This window comes from Scyliorhinus torazame, chromosome 4, assembly GCF_047496885.1.
Source record: "Scyliorhinus torazame isolate Kashiwa2021f chromosome 4, sScyTor2.1, whole genome shotgun sequence".
NCBI lineage: Eukaryota > Metazoa > Chordata > Chondrichthyes > Carcharhiniformes > Scyliorhinidae > Scyliorhinus > Scyliorhinus torazame.
Genome location: NC_092710.1, coordinates 228871416 through 228886290, shown reverse-complemented (window position 1 = coordinate 228886290; position 14875 = coordinate 228871416). Strand labels below are relative to the sequence as shown.

The 14875-nt window shown below is 44.1% G+C and overlaps 1 protein-coding gene across 2 annotated transcripts in view; it reads left to right on the top strand.

Moving 5' to 3' along the window:
- The first annotated feature begins 1095 nt into the window (after nucleotides 1–1095).
- LOC140410798 (heparan sulfate glucosamine 3-O-sulfotransferase 5) overlaps nucleotides 1096–14875 on the top strand; it is a 456893-nt gene continuing 443113 nt past the window's right edge. For both annotated transcript variants that reach the window (XM_072499421.1, XM_072499420.1), the window contains exon 1: nucleotides 1096–1611. The gene's annotated coding sequence lies outside the window, so the exon portion shown is untranslated. The remainder of the gene's footprint in view (nucleotides 1612–14875) is intronic.

Below are 14875 nucleotides of genomic sequence, written 5' to 3'. Positions count from 1 at the left end.
GTCAGCCTCTTTTTGTTCACATAAAGGATATTGTAATGATAAAATTCACCCTCGCACCATTTTGCTGCAGGTTCCAGTCAAAATGCGAGATAAAAATAATAAAGTAAATGACTAAATATGTTAAAATGAACTTACTTCAGGCCATATTTTTTTGGAAACTTCAGAAACAATATAAATTAACTTCCATTATGTTCTACTGATAATGTTTTTAGGAGAAGCAAATTGCCTAGAATAACTTGATTTTTTTTTGAATAGACTGTTTTATTTATATGGTAATAAAAACTGCAGAGGAAACATTTATTTTGCTTCGCGAAAGCTACTTGCCATGGGAAACCTGAGTAACCCTTTGAGTGCTGATTTTTCTCTGTGGTGTGCAGTTTTGGAATTGAGGGTGAAAATACAAATCACACTTAGGTGCAACTGAAACAGTACAAAGCACACATACTTGGTTTAATTAAAAATTCAGAATCAGGCTCATCAAATTGCATCTGTGTTCTGTATGAATAAGAACTTTAAATGCTAATGATTAACTTCCTCTTCAAAATCTAGTATGCATAATGAAAACCAGTAGAGGGAATTAGAATAACTACATTGAACTCGTGTTATTATTAGGAGCATGTTCTGAATTGTTTTGAATATAAAGCAATTCTTTATCACCACTGTTTGTGTTTCAATAATGAAATTTAGGATTAGCTGACTGTCGCATTGTGAGAGCTAAAAGGAAGGACTAAAGCTGTGCTTTAAAATCAAACTTGTGAATTTAAAGGGTCACGCTATTAATTTGGTAGTCTAGTACCAGAACTTATGCAACCCCCACCCCCAACACTCAGATGAAACATTGTAATCTCAACATGAATAAATGATGGTGACAAATTTAGACACTGAATAGGTCATTCTGTTCAGGGTGAAAGTTGAATGCTGACTAAATTATCCTAACTCCACCCCTTCTTCTCTTTTAATCCAGTGGGGTTGTTTTAATTATATTATCATTGATAATGTAGGGTTTTCTGTTACTGGTGATGCGGAAGAAAATAACAAACTCAGCTTTGTTCAGCTTTACGCAGAAGCAGCTAGGCGTCTGTCCCAGAAGAGCTGTCCAACCCCGCCAGCAGGCTGTGTATGCTATCTGCCATAAGTCCCACTTCTAATGGCTCCAGACAACACGTACCTCCAAAGACCTCCTATTCCCCACTCAGCATGAGTGGTTGGAGATGCAGAACTGTAATAAGCCAGTAGTTGCACAGCATCAGGGGGAGAGAGAGAGAGAGGCAGCAGCTGATTGCAGCTGGAGCATCTATTTGCCTGGGACAGTACTAACGCATGTTCATGTAGCTGCAGTGAAGACTAAGGTTGGTTTGTTAACAGAATACTAAAATAAGGCAGCAGCAGAAGCAGCAGCAGCAGCAGCAGAGGCAGAATACTTCAAAATGAGAATAGACATCACTGAGAGGCAGGAAGCTGCTCGTGATGTGCTTATGTTTGTGTGTGAGGCACCTGGTGTCAGCCTCTGTGGAATTTGGCAAAATTCAGTCTGAACTCAAGTTCCCTTATATTCTTTTCTGAACCAACACAAGACAACATCAGCCATCTCCTGTGGAGGATGCCTAATAGGTAAGGACAAAAATGAAAGTCTCTCTCCTTTGGGTGTCAGGATTATTTTGTTGGCACCAGCAAGACTTTGATAGTTGTTAAATAGCCTGGATTAGCGATGAAGTAGAAAGTTCCAGTCTGATTGTGCTTCAGCACTTTGACAGCAGGTAAATGTGCGTGTGTGTGTGTGTGTGTTTGTGTGTCTGTGGGTGGGTGGGTGGGGAGGGGGTGGGATGGGCGTGTGAGGTGCTTGTGCACCATGAAAACCTTGTTTGTGCCACAATTCTAATGCATTGCAATGCCTGTACCAAAGAAAAGCTAGCATGACCTTTGCAGTGTTAGTACAAGAGAGCTTAACCCATGCTTTGCCAGCAGAAAGATCATTTTTTGTCGTGCTCACTGAGCTCCAATCCACGTATAACGTCTTCGTTAGGAAGTTGCATTGTCAATATTATTCTTTCTTTTTTTTTTAAACCACCAACATTGCATCTGATTTTTTTGTGCGTACGTGTCTGAAACTAAGAAAACATTAATTTGGCATCCTGCATCAACAAAAAGGAAATTAAATTTCTGTGGTGTGTTTTCCAGCTGCTCATTCAGTGATGGTCTAATTTACTCTGTAGGATAATAGATTCAATAATTGTAAATGGTGAAGCAGGCATACACATGCATTGTTCCATTTATCTTAATGACACTGTAGCACAGAATGCAGCACAGCTGAAAAGCTTGTACGCTTCTAGTGAGCCAGCCTGCAGTGACCTTCAGGAAAAAAATTGAAATGTTCTATTGGCAGAGGGTACAATTGAACTGAAATCAGTGAGGCACAGTGAAATCCTGAATAGACTTTCCAAATTAAAAGATGTTTGGAAAATGATTCTAAATATGTCAGATCACAGATTGGCTTATAATGGGAGTGATGCAGCCAGGAAAGTAGTTGAAATGGGATGGGATTTTAAAAGCCACCTCAGGAGATTGTCATTTGCATAATGGGGAAGGCCCATACTGTGCTTGTGGGTTTGAGGTTTGGCAATAATTAATGTTCCTCTCTCGACCGACGTGGATATTATTCATTTAGTGCTTATCAAAATATCTTGGCGAGTCTTGACTGTCCCACCATTGGTGAAAACTGACACTTCACTTGTTTAATCCAACCTCTGCTGCAAGTGCACCTCCCACGGGCTAAATATGGAATGCCAGTCTAATTTCAAACTTATTCAGGTTAGGTAGATTGGCCATGCTAAATTGCCCTTAGTGTCCAAAAAGGTTAGGTGGGGTTACTGGGTTACGGGGATGGGGACAGGTGCACAGGGGAGGAGGAAGGGTTATGTGATGGGGAATAGGAGAAAAAGATTAGATTGCATTCATTTCTACTTTTATTCTGAATTCAGATGTTTTACTAATGGTGGATAGAGCAAATTGAGGTAAAGTGAAGGTGGTGAGAGAATGTTGCATAAATCTGCTTTGCAATCATTTTTGTAACTTTTTTGCCAATTGTTCCCACAAGCTCTTCTCCCCTCCATGGGAGACATTGGTTCTTTGCCAGGAACTTTGGTACATTGTTCAACAGTTTAATATTTGTGTGTAATGTGTTTGTATCCTGAGGATACGGGTAGACCATTTAGGACAGAGATGAGGAGAAATTTCTTCACCCAGAGAATGGTCGTCCTGTGGAATTCGTTACCACAGGAAGTAGAGGCCAAAACATTGTATGTTTTCAGGAGCAGTTAGATATAACACTTAGGGTAAAGGGGATCAAAGGATATGGGGGGAAAAACGGAATTAGTCTGATGAGTTGGATGATCAGCCATGATCATAATGAATGGTGGAGCAAGCTTGAGGGGCCGAATGGCCACCTCCTGCTCCTATTTTCTATGTTTCTATGAATCTCTGTATTGAGTGTCGGCAGGGTATTCAACCAGAGGAGGAATTACAGCTCTGCCTGGTCTTCTCTTTACTTAATGTTCTCCCCAACCTAAGAATAACCCACCAGTCAAGCTGAGACCATCTAACATATCACAGACAAAGGGATTAATTTCCAATCATGCCCACCATGGGAATCATTGCCGATGGAACGGAAAATGTGACAGACCATTTAAAGGTTCATGGACTGTGGGCGGGAATTTCCAGTCCTGGGGTTGGCTCGGCTAGAAGGTTCCCTGCCCAAAGAATCCAATTTAAGATTGTCCTCTAGGCAAATCACTGAGTGATGAGGACAACTTTGCCCTCCACACCTATTCCAGCTCATCCAAGTTGAGGAACATTATTGCTGTGTCCAGTGTCAGCCTCAGGCATTTCCCAGGTCATAGATCATAGAATTTACAGGGCAGAAGGAGGCCATCCAGCCCATTGAATCTGCACCAGCCCTTGGAAAGAGCACCCTACGTAAGACCACATCTCCACCCCATCCCCGTAACCCAGTAACCCCACCTAACTTTTTGGGACATTAAGGGCAATTTAGCATGGCCATTCCACCTAACCTGCACGTCTTTGGACTGTGGGAGGAAACCGGAGCACCCGGAGGAAACCCACGCAGACATGGGGAGAATGTGCACACTCCGCACAGGCAGTGACCCAAGCCGGGAATTGAAACTGGGACCATGGAACTGTGAAGCAACATTGCTCACCACTGTGCTACCATGCCTCCCAGGTCAGCTATATTGCAGCCAGATGCTGAGAGTTCCCTTTACTCCAACAACAATCCTTCACAGTAATGCAAGGCAAGTGCTCTGTGCAGCACCAGTGGGGCAATATTTTCCATTCACCACCTACTCTGTGGCCTTTTCAACTGAGATTGCCTGAGAGGCAGTTTTATGCTATAAATCAATGCTCACACAGGACTGGTTTAACTCTGCCCAGGATAGCCCATATTTGATCTTTACAGCCACGAGTAGCCATGCCTTCAGCCTTTAGCTCCTAAGCTCTGCAATTCCTTTCCTAAACCTCTCCCCTGCGCCACCTCTCTCTCATTCTTTACAGTGATCATTCAGATCTGCCTCTTTGACCATGCTTTTGGTCCCTTCTTAATCTCTCCTTTGTCTTTGTGCCAATTTCTGTCTGATTACACTGCTGTGAATCATTTTATGTCTTACTACCTGTAAGGAGCTAAACAATTCCACATTGCTGTTGTCTTTTACAGCCAGCATACAAAGGACACTTTCATAGTGTGTTGTTCAATCAGGTTTATTGAACTAACAGCACAGTTAGTGTCATGATATTCAAACACACACATCATGATGGACACACCAACAGACAAATCAGAGCACACAACACCACAACCAATCACACACAAGGACAGCAACCACATAAAAGCACGAGCACGACACCTAGTGGACAGTAGGTCTGGGGACAAAGACACGGACAAGACCTGTTACAAGATCACAAACAGGGAATCCCCACGTGCAGAGTATCAAGACAAAACTGTACATAGAAAGTTTAAATAAAATAGCGTTGTACCATATACAACCGTGTTGGCTCGTCTGTGTGTCAGACCGCCCAACACCACATGGTACAGGAGTGGATCGATACCTGCCAACTAACCTGCCATTCTGGACATGGACCGCACCGACAAACCGCAGCCGTTGCAAGTCGCGGGGAACCTAGGTACCAATTGGAAGCTCTTCAGGCAGCGATTTGACCTGTACATCCGAGCCAACGAAAAACAGAGTGCCTCGGATGAAACGAAGATTGCAATGCTCCTCTGCTACGCAGGTCAGCACGCCCTCGACGTCTTCAACTCACTGGTGTTCGAAGAAGGCGAAAACCAATCCAAGTATGACACGGTCATCCTCAAACTGGACCAGCACTTTAAGGTTGAAGTGAATGAAAGTTTTGAAAGATACCTCTTTCAGCAACGCCTGCAAGGTAAGGAGGAGCTTTTTCAACCCTTTTTGACGCACCTCCGAATTCTAGCGCAGTCCTGCGGTTACGGCAGCACCACAGAGTCCATGATCAGGGACCAGATTGTTTTTGGCATTGCCTCTAGTGGCCTACGCCAGCAGCTTCTTAAAATAAAAAGCCTCACCTTAGCGTCTGCTGTGGAAGCCTGTGTCCTCCACGAGAATGCAACCTGCCGTTTTGCCCAATTTCAGGCGCCCGAGTTGGCACGGAGGGGGTCCCCAGCTGTCGAATCGGCAAGCCAGGCCGCCCACGACACCGAACGCATCCAGGCCGTCGATTACTTCCCGACCCACGGCCCGGACGACAGCGGCCGCTTCCCGCGCTTTTCGCGGTCTCCCGCGCTGGTGCGCGCCAAAAATAACGGCCACATCGAGGGACGCACTGCGCAGGCGCGCCCACCGCAAGATCACACTGCGCATGCGCAGTGGCGCAACGAACGCCGTGACGTCATGACGTGCGGCAATTGTGGAGCTGTACACTTAAAAGGGCAATGTCCTGCTAAAAACCGACAGTGCCTCAGATGTGGCAAGATGGGCCACTATGCTGCCCACTGTCGTTCGGCTCAACCTATGGATCCTGCACATCCCCGACAATCTCGCAGACAAGTTAGGACCGTCCAGCCCACGCATCAAGACTTCCAGTTAAGTGATGCAGATGACCAGGATGCCTTCCGCGTTTCCGTCATCGATGTCAACAAGGTCAATGCCATCAATCCAGCCGATGAGTGGTGGGCCACCCTGACGGTCAACCCGAACTTGTCGCAAGCCCATTAGACTGGACTTATAACACTGTTCATATGTCTAACAAGTTACACAATTTTATATGATAACCTGTTGTTGTTTATCATTCCAGATATCATCTGACTGGACCACTGTTCAAGTTTTTTTTTCTCGTTCGCATTCATGTTCTGTTATGGTACAACCTTGTTCATGTGACGCACCCGACATCGCCCCATGTAAATAGTTACGTCATATGCACATGCTGTACACAACACACACACACTCTTAGATGCACTCACGACACGATCATATTTATTACCACGTAGGCACATATCTTTGTAAAAAGGGGGGATGTCATGATATTCAAACACACACATCATGATGGACACACCAACAGACAAATCAGAGCACACAACACCACAACCAATCACACACAAGGACACCAACCACATAAAAGCACGAGCACGACACCTAGTGGACAGTAGGCCTGGGGACAAAGACACGGACAAGACCTGTTACAAGATCACAAACAGGGAATCCCCATGTGCAGAGTATCAAGACAAAACTGTACATAGAAAGTTTAAATAAAATAGCGTTGTACCATATACAACCGTGTTGGCTCGTCTGTGTGTCAGAACGCCCAACACCACAGTTAGCACAGTTCTCTGTGAGTTCGACTCTCTGCTAACTTAAGTGTGGTTACTCCGTCTGACTGAACCAGACTAGCTCTTAGCCACATGGTGGGGGCGTGAGATTGTAACAACTTCCTTGACTGACTCTCTAGATGTTCATCAGTGGGAAGAGGCGGAGTGTGAGTGCCTCATGTCTTTTACAGTCAGATCCCACCCCTGAATGTCCTGCCTGCTTATTGGTCATGTCCTGTTCTCTGTGTCCATTAGCTGTTTGTCTGTATATCATTATGTGTGTGTCTGCATATCATGACACGGTCTGGTGAGGATCTCAGTCCAACACTCAGTTTCCTCTCTGCATTCTTTAATCCTCCTCAGATGAATTCGAGCAGAAATTACAATAATTACAATCTTGTTAAACACCCTTTTCACCTCTTTACAGTTCATTTATAAATCCATTGATTTTAAAAAGGTACAAAATGAAATCCCTTAATGGTAATAATATATATTAGCTCCAGGCATGTAGTCACCTTTTCCTAAAGTTGCAATTAATAAGCCACCCAGAATGACCTCTGACACTGCCATCTAGTGTCAGTTTATAACATTCATATAAATTCACTTTACTTTTGCAATACGGGTAGATGTAACTGAAATGTTACATTGACTTCAAAGGCGTAGCCCTAAATAGAGACAATGGAAGCCTTGTGGGCACTCACTGGCTATTATGGCAAGAAAATGTTAATAAAATGAGTGTTCTTGAAAAGTCTGTGCACGAGTGGCAATCCGTATGCACTGATGATGAAAAGTGGTACAGATCTTCAGAAGAAAAGTGGCAATCAGTGAGAAGTGATGTTACACAGGTGTTCCATTTTGATCTGAGTAAGGTCAGCTGATCCTTCATAGTTGCAGCGAAATGCACCACAAAACCTAGCTCTGCTCAGCTAGTGGCCGATGTCATTTTGTATGTTGGGCAGAGCTGTGCAAATCAAACAGTGTGGTTGTTGGCGTCAGTGACTCCCCACACAGTGAGTTGTCAGCTTTAGCAGTGTGGCACTGCAAAGGCTTCCACACAAAGTGGAAAGAAAGAGAGATAGTTGCTCTGGTTTTATTTTTACACACCTAGAATCATAGAATTCCTAGAGTGCAGAAGGAGGCCATTCGGCCAATCGAATATGTACCGACCCTCTGAAAGAGCACCCTACCACGTCCCACTCCCCCACCCTACACACGTAACCCCACCTAATCTGCACATCTTTGGACACTAACGGGCAATTTAGTATGGCCAATCCACCCAACCTGCACATCTTTGGACACTAACGGGCAATTTAATAGGAGGAGCCTGAGGAGATCCCGTCTGTCGATGATCCCGGTGGCGGGATCAAGGCAGGTCCTGGATTGGTTGGTGGGCCCATGTTGCCCGCCGCACTCAGTGTGGTGGAGGATTCGGGCCCGGAAATTGTCCTTTGTATGCTGGCTGTCAGCCGCCCAGTGCCGGGAGCGGAGGGTGCACGAGACACACTGTTGCGGGGTGTGGGTCTCACTTGTGCCTGACACTGTGTCGCGCCTCACCCACTCTGGGGGACTCCCAGAATCTGGCACATCATAATTGAAGGTTCTTTTGTTTTTCTGCCTCCGTAGATAGTTCAGGCAATGCCCTATTGGGCCCCCCCTCCATCAACACCCCGACTTCCTCCCTCCCCACCACCCTCCTTTCCCCTCCCTCCCCACCACCCTCCTTGCCCCTCCCTCCCCACCACCCTCCTTCCCCCTCTCTCCCCACCACCCCCTTTCCTTTCCCTTCTGTTGGTACAGAGGAGAGGGTATCTGGTCTCTCCAGCGCAAAGTTTAGTGCTTGTACCATTTGTTTTTTGGAGAAACTATTGTGAACTGTTTTAATAATCAGAGTATCCACCCCCCCCCCCTCCCTGTACATTGGTACTGAGAGGAGGGTACCCTGTTTCTCCAACACAAAATTAGTGTTTGTACCGTTTGGCCTTGTATAGATTTTTTACTGCTTTAATAAAATGATATGGCCAATCCACCTAACCTGCAGATCTTTGGACTGTGGGAGGAAACTGGAGCCCCTGGAGGAAACCCACGCAGACACAGGGAGAAAATGCAAACTCCACACAGACACTCGTGGTCAGAATTGAGCCTGGGTCACTGTGCTGAGAAGCAGCAGTGCTTAACCACTGTGACAGTGTGCCGCCCAGTGGCAACTGCCGAGTGGGCAGTTGTCCAGTGGCGTGGGATTCAACTGTCACCTCCTCTTGGAGGGGGTCAAAGTGCTCTGTTCACAGGCCTTGAAAAAGAGAAAGGAAAGAACAAATGCCTTTAAAAAATCAACTGTCAACTTCAATCTTTCTCCACATGCAGTTTGACATTAATGTTGGAATATAATAAATTCCCTCAAGGTTGGTTTTCTACATTTTTAAGACGATTTTGTAAATCTCTCCATGTTAAACTACGATGTGTGCTTAAAGATGACTGAAAATAAGCCGTTAATATTTTACAATGAGGAGCATCACCCCATCACCACCCCCCATTACACTACCAAATTTATAGATTGTATCCTGGTATCGTTGCAAGGCACAAGAGGATGACAACTGTTCATTTCTAGCTTACAAATTTTATCACGGTTTCAAAAGAAAGGGATTGTATATTATTTTGTTTTTGCTATTTTACAGTTCTGTAGTTGAACATTTATATTGGATAACTGGATAGTGGATTCCATTTTACACGCAATAGGTTGAATGAGAAAATGTTCATGACAAGCATTTCCTATGATCTTACGAAGAACAATTGGGACTGCAAATGTCACAATGTTACCAAGAATGTTGTGCCAAGATTTGCTGGAAAAGCATGTGGTTTTGAGTGTATTTCCAAAGTTAATTCACTGATTAAAATGATAAATATAAGCCTTTACATTCTCACTGCAGATCATAGCTGTGAGTTTCCAGCAAAGCCATAGAGATACACAGTCAGCAATCACACCCACATTGCAGTGATTTTAACTCGATGCTAACCCCAGTGTAATATAATGGTTTTGCAGAGCACATTCAAAGTGGTTTTAAAAAATCCTTAATGATGTAAAGTTAATTACTATTTTTATACTCATTTCAAATTGCTTTAAATGGCAAAATCAATTGCAAATAATTTTACTGGCAATAACTTTAGTATATGGTCTCATTTTATATGATTACTTGCAAATTCCCCAGGTCAATTTATGCCGATGCTGGATTTGAATACTCAAAACAAGCTTTACTGGGATATTGTAAAAGTGTAAAAGCTTTAATTTCATTCTGTCTTTTCTATTATCAAATCATGTTTATTGAAGATTTATTGATTTTTCATATAAACCATCATGGTTCTACCAGTACAGAAGAACATTGGCATAGAACTTTGATAGTGTAGTGCATAGTTTTTCAAAGTATGGGTCGCGACCTGTTGGTGGGTTGCAGCTGGGTGTCGGGAGGGCCGTGGAGTGATCAGTTGTGCCTTTCCCGCGGTGGTCCCGATCGCGGGAGAAACGCCCAACAGCTGTTACTGGCTTTTAAATTGAGAACGGCAGCCGTGGTCGCCTTTTAAATGAAAAGAAATGAGGCTGTGTGCAGTCTTCCGGCCAGAAGTGGCAGCAGTGAGCGGGTCAGCGCCCTGCACATACACCTGACATCATGCACCCTGAACGTGCTTTGGTGCCAAATAACGGAAAAGAGCTGCTTCCATTTTCTAGCTGCTAGGAAGCAAGTAAGGGGACCATGAAGATGTATCATTATCTTACAAGTAAGAGACACAAGTAGGCAGTGTACTTACTTGACAGGATCTCACAACAGAATCTGCTGGAGAGAGCTGCTTAGGGCAGTACAGAATAGTGCTACTGTTAGCTTCCCTGTACAGAGCTCCAGAGTCACTGCTTAACACCCTACAAAGAATAAACATAACTTGTGAACAAAGCAGTGTAAAGACGATTTCTTGATTTATGGTTTTGTCAATTGTGGCAATGCAAATAAGGATGTGAATCCCATGCCCATGTGTGCTATATGCAGGGAAGTACAGGCAAATGATAGAAGTTTCAGATTTTGAAAGAGATGAGGAGGGTGAAATATTCCTTTTGAGATTGAGACCCCAGACCCCAAAGTCAGTTATCAATTTATAGCTGACTCCAAATTAAAAGACGGCACTGCTGTATTTGATCTGTGATACCACATTAAAAGCACACCAAAAGTCGATGTGGCTCTCAGCATTCTGTAGTAGCATCTCCCAGGAGTATCCAGTGCTGAGTAAAACAAGCGTTTTGATGCTATTGCCCTTCATAAAGACCTACATGTGCAAGGTTACATCTTTTCAAAAAGATGAAGTTGACATAAAGGAACTGAAATCTGCACCTGATATGTACATTGCCCTCTCCTCCTTTGAACCGGATTCATGTGAGATAGTGAGTACCAAACAGGCTCTCTTTTTGCATTAAAGGTAAGTGAACATGGCGTGTGTCGCGAAAATCGGCCAGCATGGGTTGCGAAAGTCAAACTGCATCGGTCCCGAAGGTCAACTGGTTGGTAAAAGTGAGTTCCAGGAAAAAAGTTTGAATAAACTGGTGTAATGGTCTTTTGCAAGCATAAAACAAGAGACAAATCATTTAATATGGTGGGAGAGGGTGGGGGAGGAATTAACGTAAATTGGGCAAAATCTTCCCTGTTCTGCAGACGCTGACTTGAAGGCAGGACAGGGAGGAAATTAGCAAAACATGGCGTCAGGTCAGTTAGTCAAAACCTTTCCACCTCCGGGCAATCTTCTTGGAGGCTGATCACCAATGACAGAAGCAATGAATGCGCCCGAAATGGGAGCAAAGCCCAATGGATGCTTGGAGGCAGTTTTTAGGCAGCTTACCTTGGGGGCTTGTGAGGTCTGCTACTGTTGCTCACCAAAAAACTACATCCCCAGTTGTAGCCATAATCATCAGTAGATGTGGCTGCTGTGCAACCTTTGTAGGTGTCTCTCCATTGGCTGCCTCTGGGAAGAGTTCCTAGCGGGTGCCCTGACAGGCAGTGTTGGATCAGGACCAGAAAATGGTCCCGGAATGTGACTATCTTTTTAAGGACTCACGACTCCTTCCATTTGGAACCAGAAGTGCATTAACCAGCACATTAACATTTGCTTCAAAAGAGATATTCAGAGTTCAAGTCTCAAACAGCCTAACCAGTTACCTTCAGGAATACATGATTTGTGTGTAACCGAACTAGTTTTTTGCATGCTGCCACCAAAAAGGTAAAATAAAAAACTTGCTTGAACATAAGAACATAAGAACTAGGAGCAGGAGTAGGCCATCTGGCCCTTCGAGCCTGCTCCGCCATTCAATGAGATCATGGCTGATCTTTTGTGGACTCAGCCCCACCTTCCGGCCCGAACACCATAACCCTTTATTCCTTTATTCTTCAAAAAAACTATCTATCTTTATCTTGAAAACATTTAATGAAGGAGCCTCAACTGCTTCATTGGGCAGGGAATTCCATAGATTCACACCCTATGGATGAAGAAGTTCCTCCGAAACTCAGTCCTAAATCTACTTCCCCTTATTTTGAGGCTATGCCCCCTAGTTCTGCTTTCACCCGCCAGTGGAAACAACCTGCCCGCATCTATCCTATCTATTCCCTTCATAATTTTATATGTTTTTATAAGATCCCCCCCCACTTCCTTCTAAATTCCAACAAGTACAGTCCCAGTCTACTCAACCTCTCCTCGTAATCCAACACCCTCAACTCTGGGATTAACCTAGTGAATCTCCTCTGCACACCCTCCAGCGGCAAGTACATCCTTTCTCAGGTAAGGAGACCAAACCTGAACACAATACTCCAGGTGTGGCCTCACTAACACCTTATACAGTTGCAGCATAACCTCGCTAGTCTTAAACTTCATCCCTCTAGCAATGAAGGACAAAACTCCATTCACCTTCTTAATCACCTGTTGCACCTGTAAACCAACATTTTGCGACTCATGCACTAGGACACCCAGGTCCCTCTGCACAGCAGCATGTTTTAATATTTTATCATTTAAATAATAATCCCTTTTGCTGTTATTCCTACCAAAATGGATAACCTCACATTTGTCAACATTGTATTCCATCTGCCAGACCCTAGCCCATTCACATAAACTATCTAAATCCCTCTGCAGACTTTCAGTATCCTCTGCACTTTTTGCTTTACCACTCATCTTAGTGTGGTCTGCAAACTTGGACTCATTGCACTTGGTCCCCAACTCCAAATGATCTATGTAAATTGTGAACAATTGCGGCCCAACACTGATCCCTGAGGGACACCACTAGCTACTGATTGCCAATCAGAGAAACACCCATTAATCCACACTCTTTGCTTTCTATTAATTACCCAACCCTCTATTCATGCTACTACTTTACCCTTAACACCATGCATCTTTATCTTATGCAGCAACCTTTTGTGTGGCACCTTGTCAAAAGCAAGTGAGCACTGAAAGTGAGCTGCAAGATGCAGCAATGTTCGTACTGATTCCACGTTAAAACCACTGTTGGCTGCAGAACTGTACTGTTAACATGGATTTCTTCCAACACCTTACTGCTTCAAAACACTCAGGAATTTAACTATACTCGCAAGTAGAAACTTAAAAAGGAAGGAAAAACTTGATCTAATTACTATTGTGACACAACTAGAAGAGAAGAAAAACGGCAATGCTTTAGAGAAAGTGCAGGGGTCTGAAAATGATTGGAAAGATCTTCTAAAGAGCTGCCGTAGACAAAATGAACCAAATGGGCTGCAACTGTTGTGTCTGGAATGCAGGATTAAAGCACATGGAATGCACACATTTTCTAGCACAGCAATCCTTTATTCCAGTTATAGCAAACCTATAAGTACATTCAGGAAAACGTTTGACTTAAAGAAATTAACTTTACAATGGGTGACTATGGTTTGATGCTTCAATGTCAAAACCATTGTGAGCTCAACTCCTTGTCCAGAACCAGTTGGATAGCAAATTTAGTTGTAGAACACCAAGTCCAAAGATGTACAGGTTAGATGGATTGGCCATGATAAATTGCCCCTTAGTATCCAAAGTTTAGATGGGGTTACAGGGTTACAGGGATAGGGCAGGGGAGTGGTCCGAGGCAAGGTGCTGTCTCTGAGGGTCGGTGCAGACTCGATGGGCCGAATTGCCTCCTTCTGCACTGGAGGGATTCTATTCTGTGACTCTAACAATATGAGTAGAGATGCCTTACATCCAGCAGAGTGTCAGTTAATGATTGCAGCAAAGAAACAAAGTTGAGCGAGCACTACCTCATAGCTAATCTCCCTTGAACATGTGAGCCATATTACTTTGCCATTGAGACCACAAAGGGTGCCGTCCTCGCCTTGAGGTTTCTCAGACTTGGAAGGGTCCTGTATTGTCCAGGCAGTCGTCCTTGGTCTCCACATCTATCCGATTCCCCAGATGTTTTGGCCTGGTCTTTTCATGGCTCTTGATTCTTTTACTTTCTCCTCCAGGTTTTTGGCTCTGTCCATTCTTACACTCAGGGATTCTGACAGAGGTACAGCCTACAGAACCCCTCTACAGCTTCAGGGAATGCCCCACAGAAGCAGGGTCCAGAATTCAGCCCCTGTCAAAGAATTGGGGGTCAGCCCGACTCCCTGCTACATAATAGTCAGAACTGTATGGAGACCGACCCTGATGTGTTCATTTATTCATGAGTGCTTTGCTGAAGGAAGGTCCTTGGCTCATTGTTGATACTTCACCCTGAACTGTTTTCTTACCAGTTTTTTTGTCAGTAGCGGTTTGCCATTGCCGACCACCCTCAAGGGCAACATGAAGTGGTAGGTCCGAAGTCTTACCTCTGCCACAATGTGAATTGAACCGATAGTGTTGGGGTTAATCGGATTCAACACACTAGCCGTCTAACCTACTGAGCTAACTGCTCCCTACCTTTAAATATAAAATAAATAAATAATCTTTATTGTCACAAATAGGCTTCCATTATTAACACTGCAATGAAGTTACTGTGAAAAGACCCTAGTCACCACA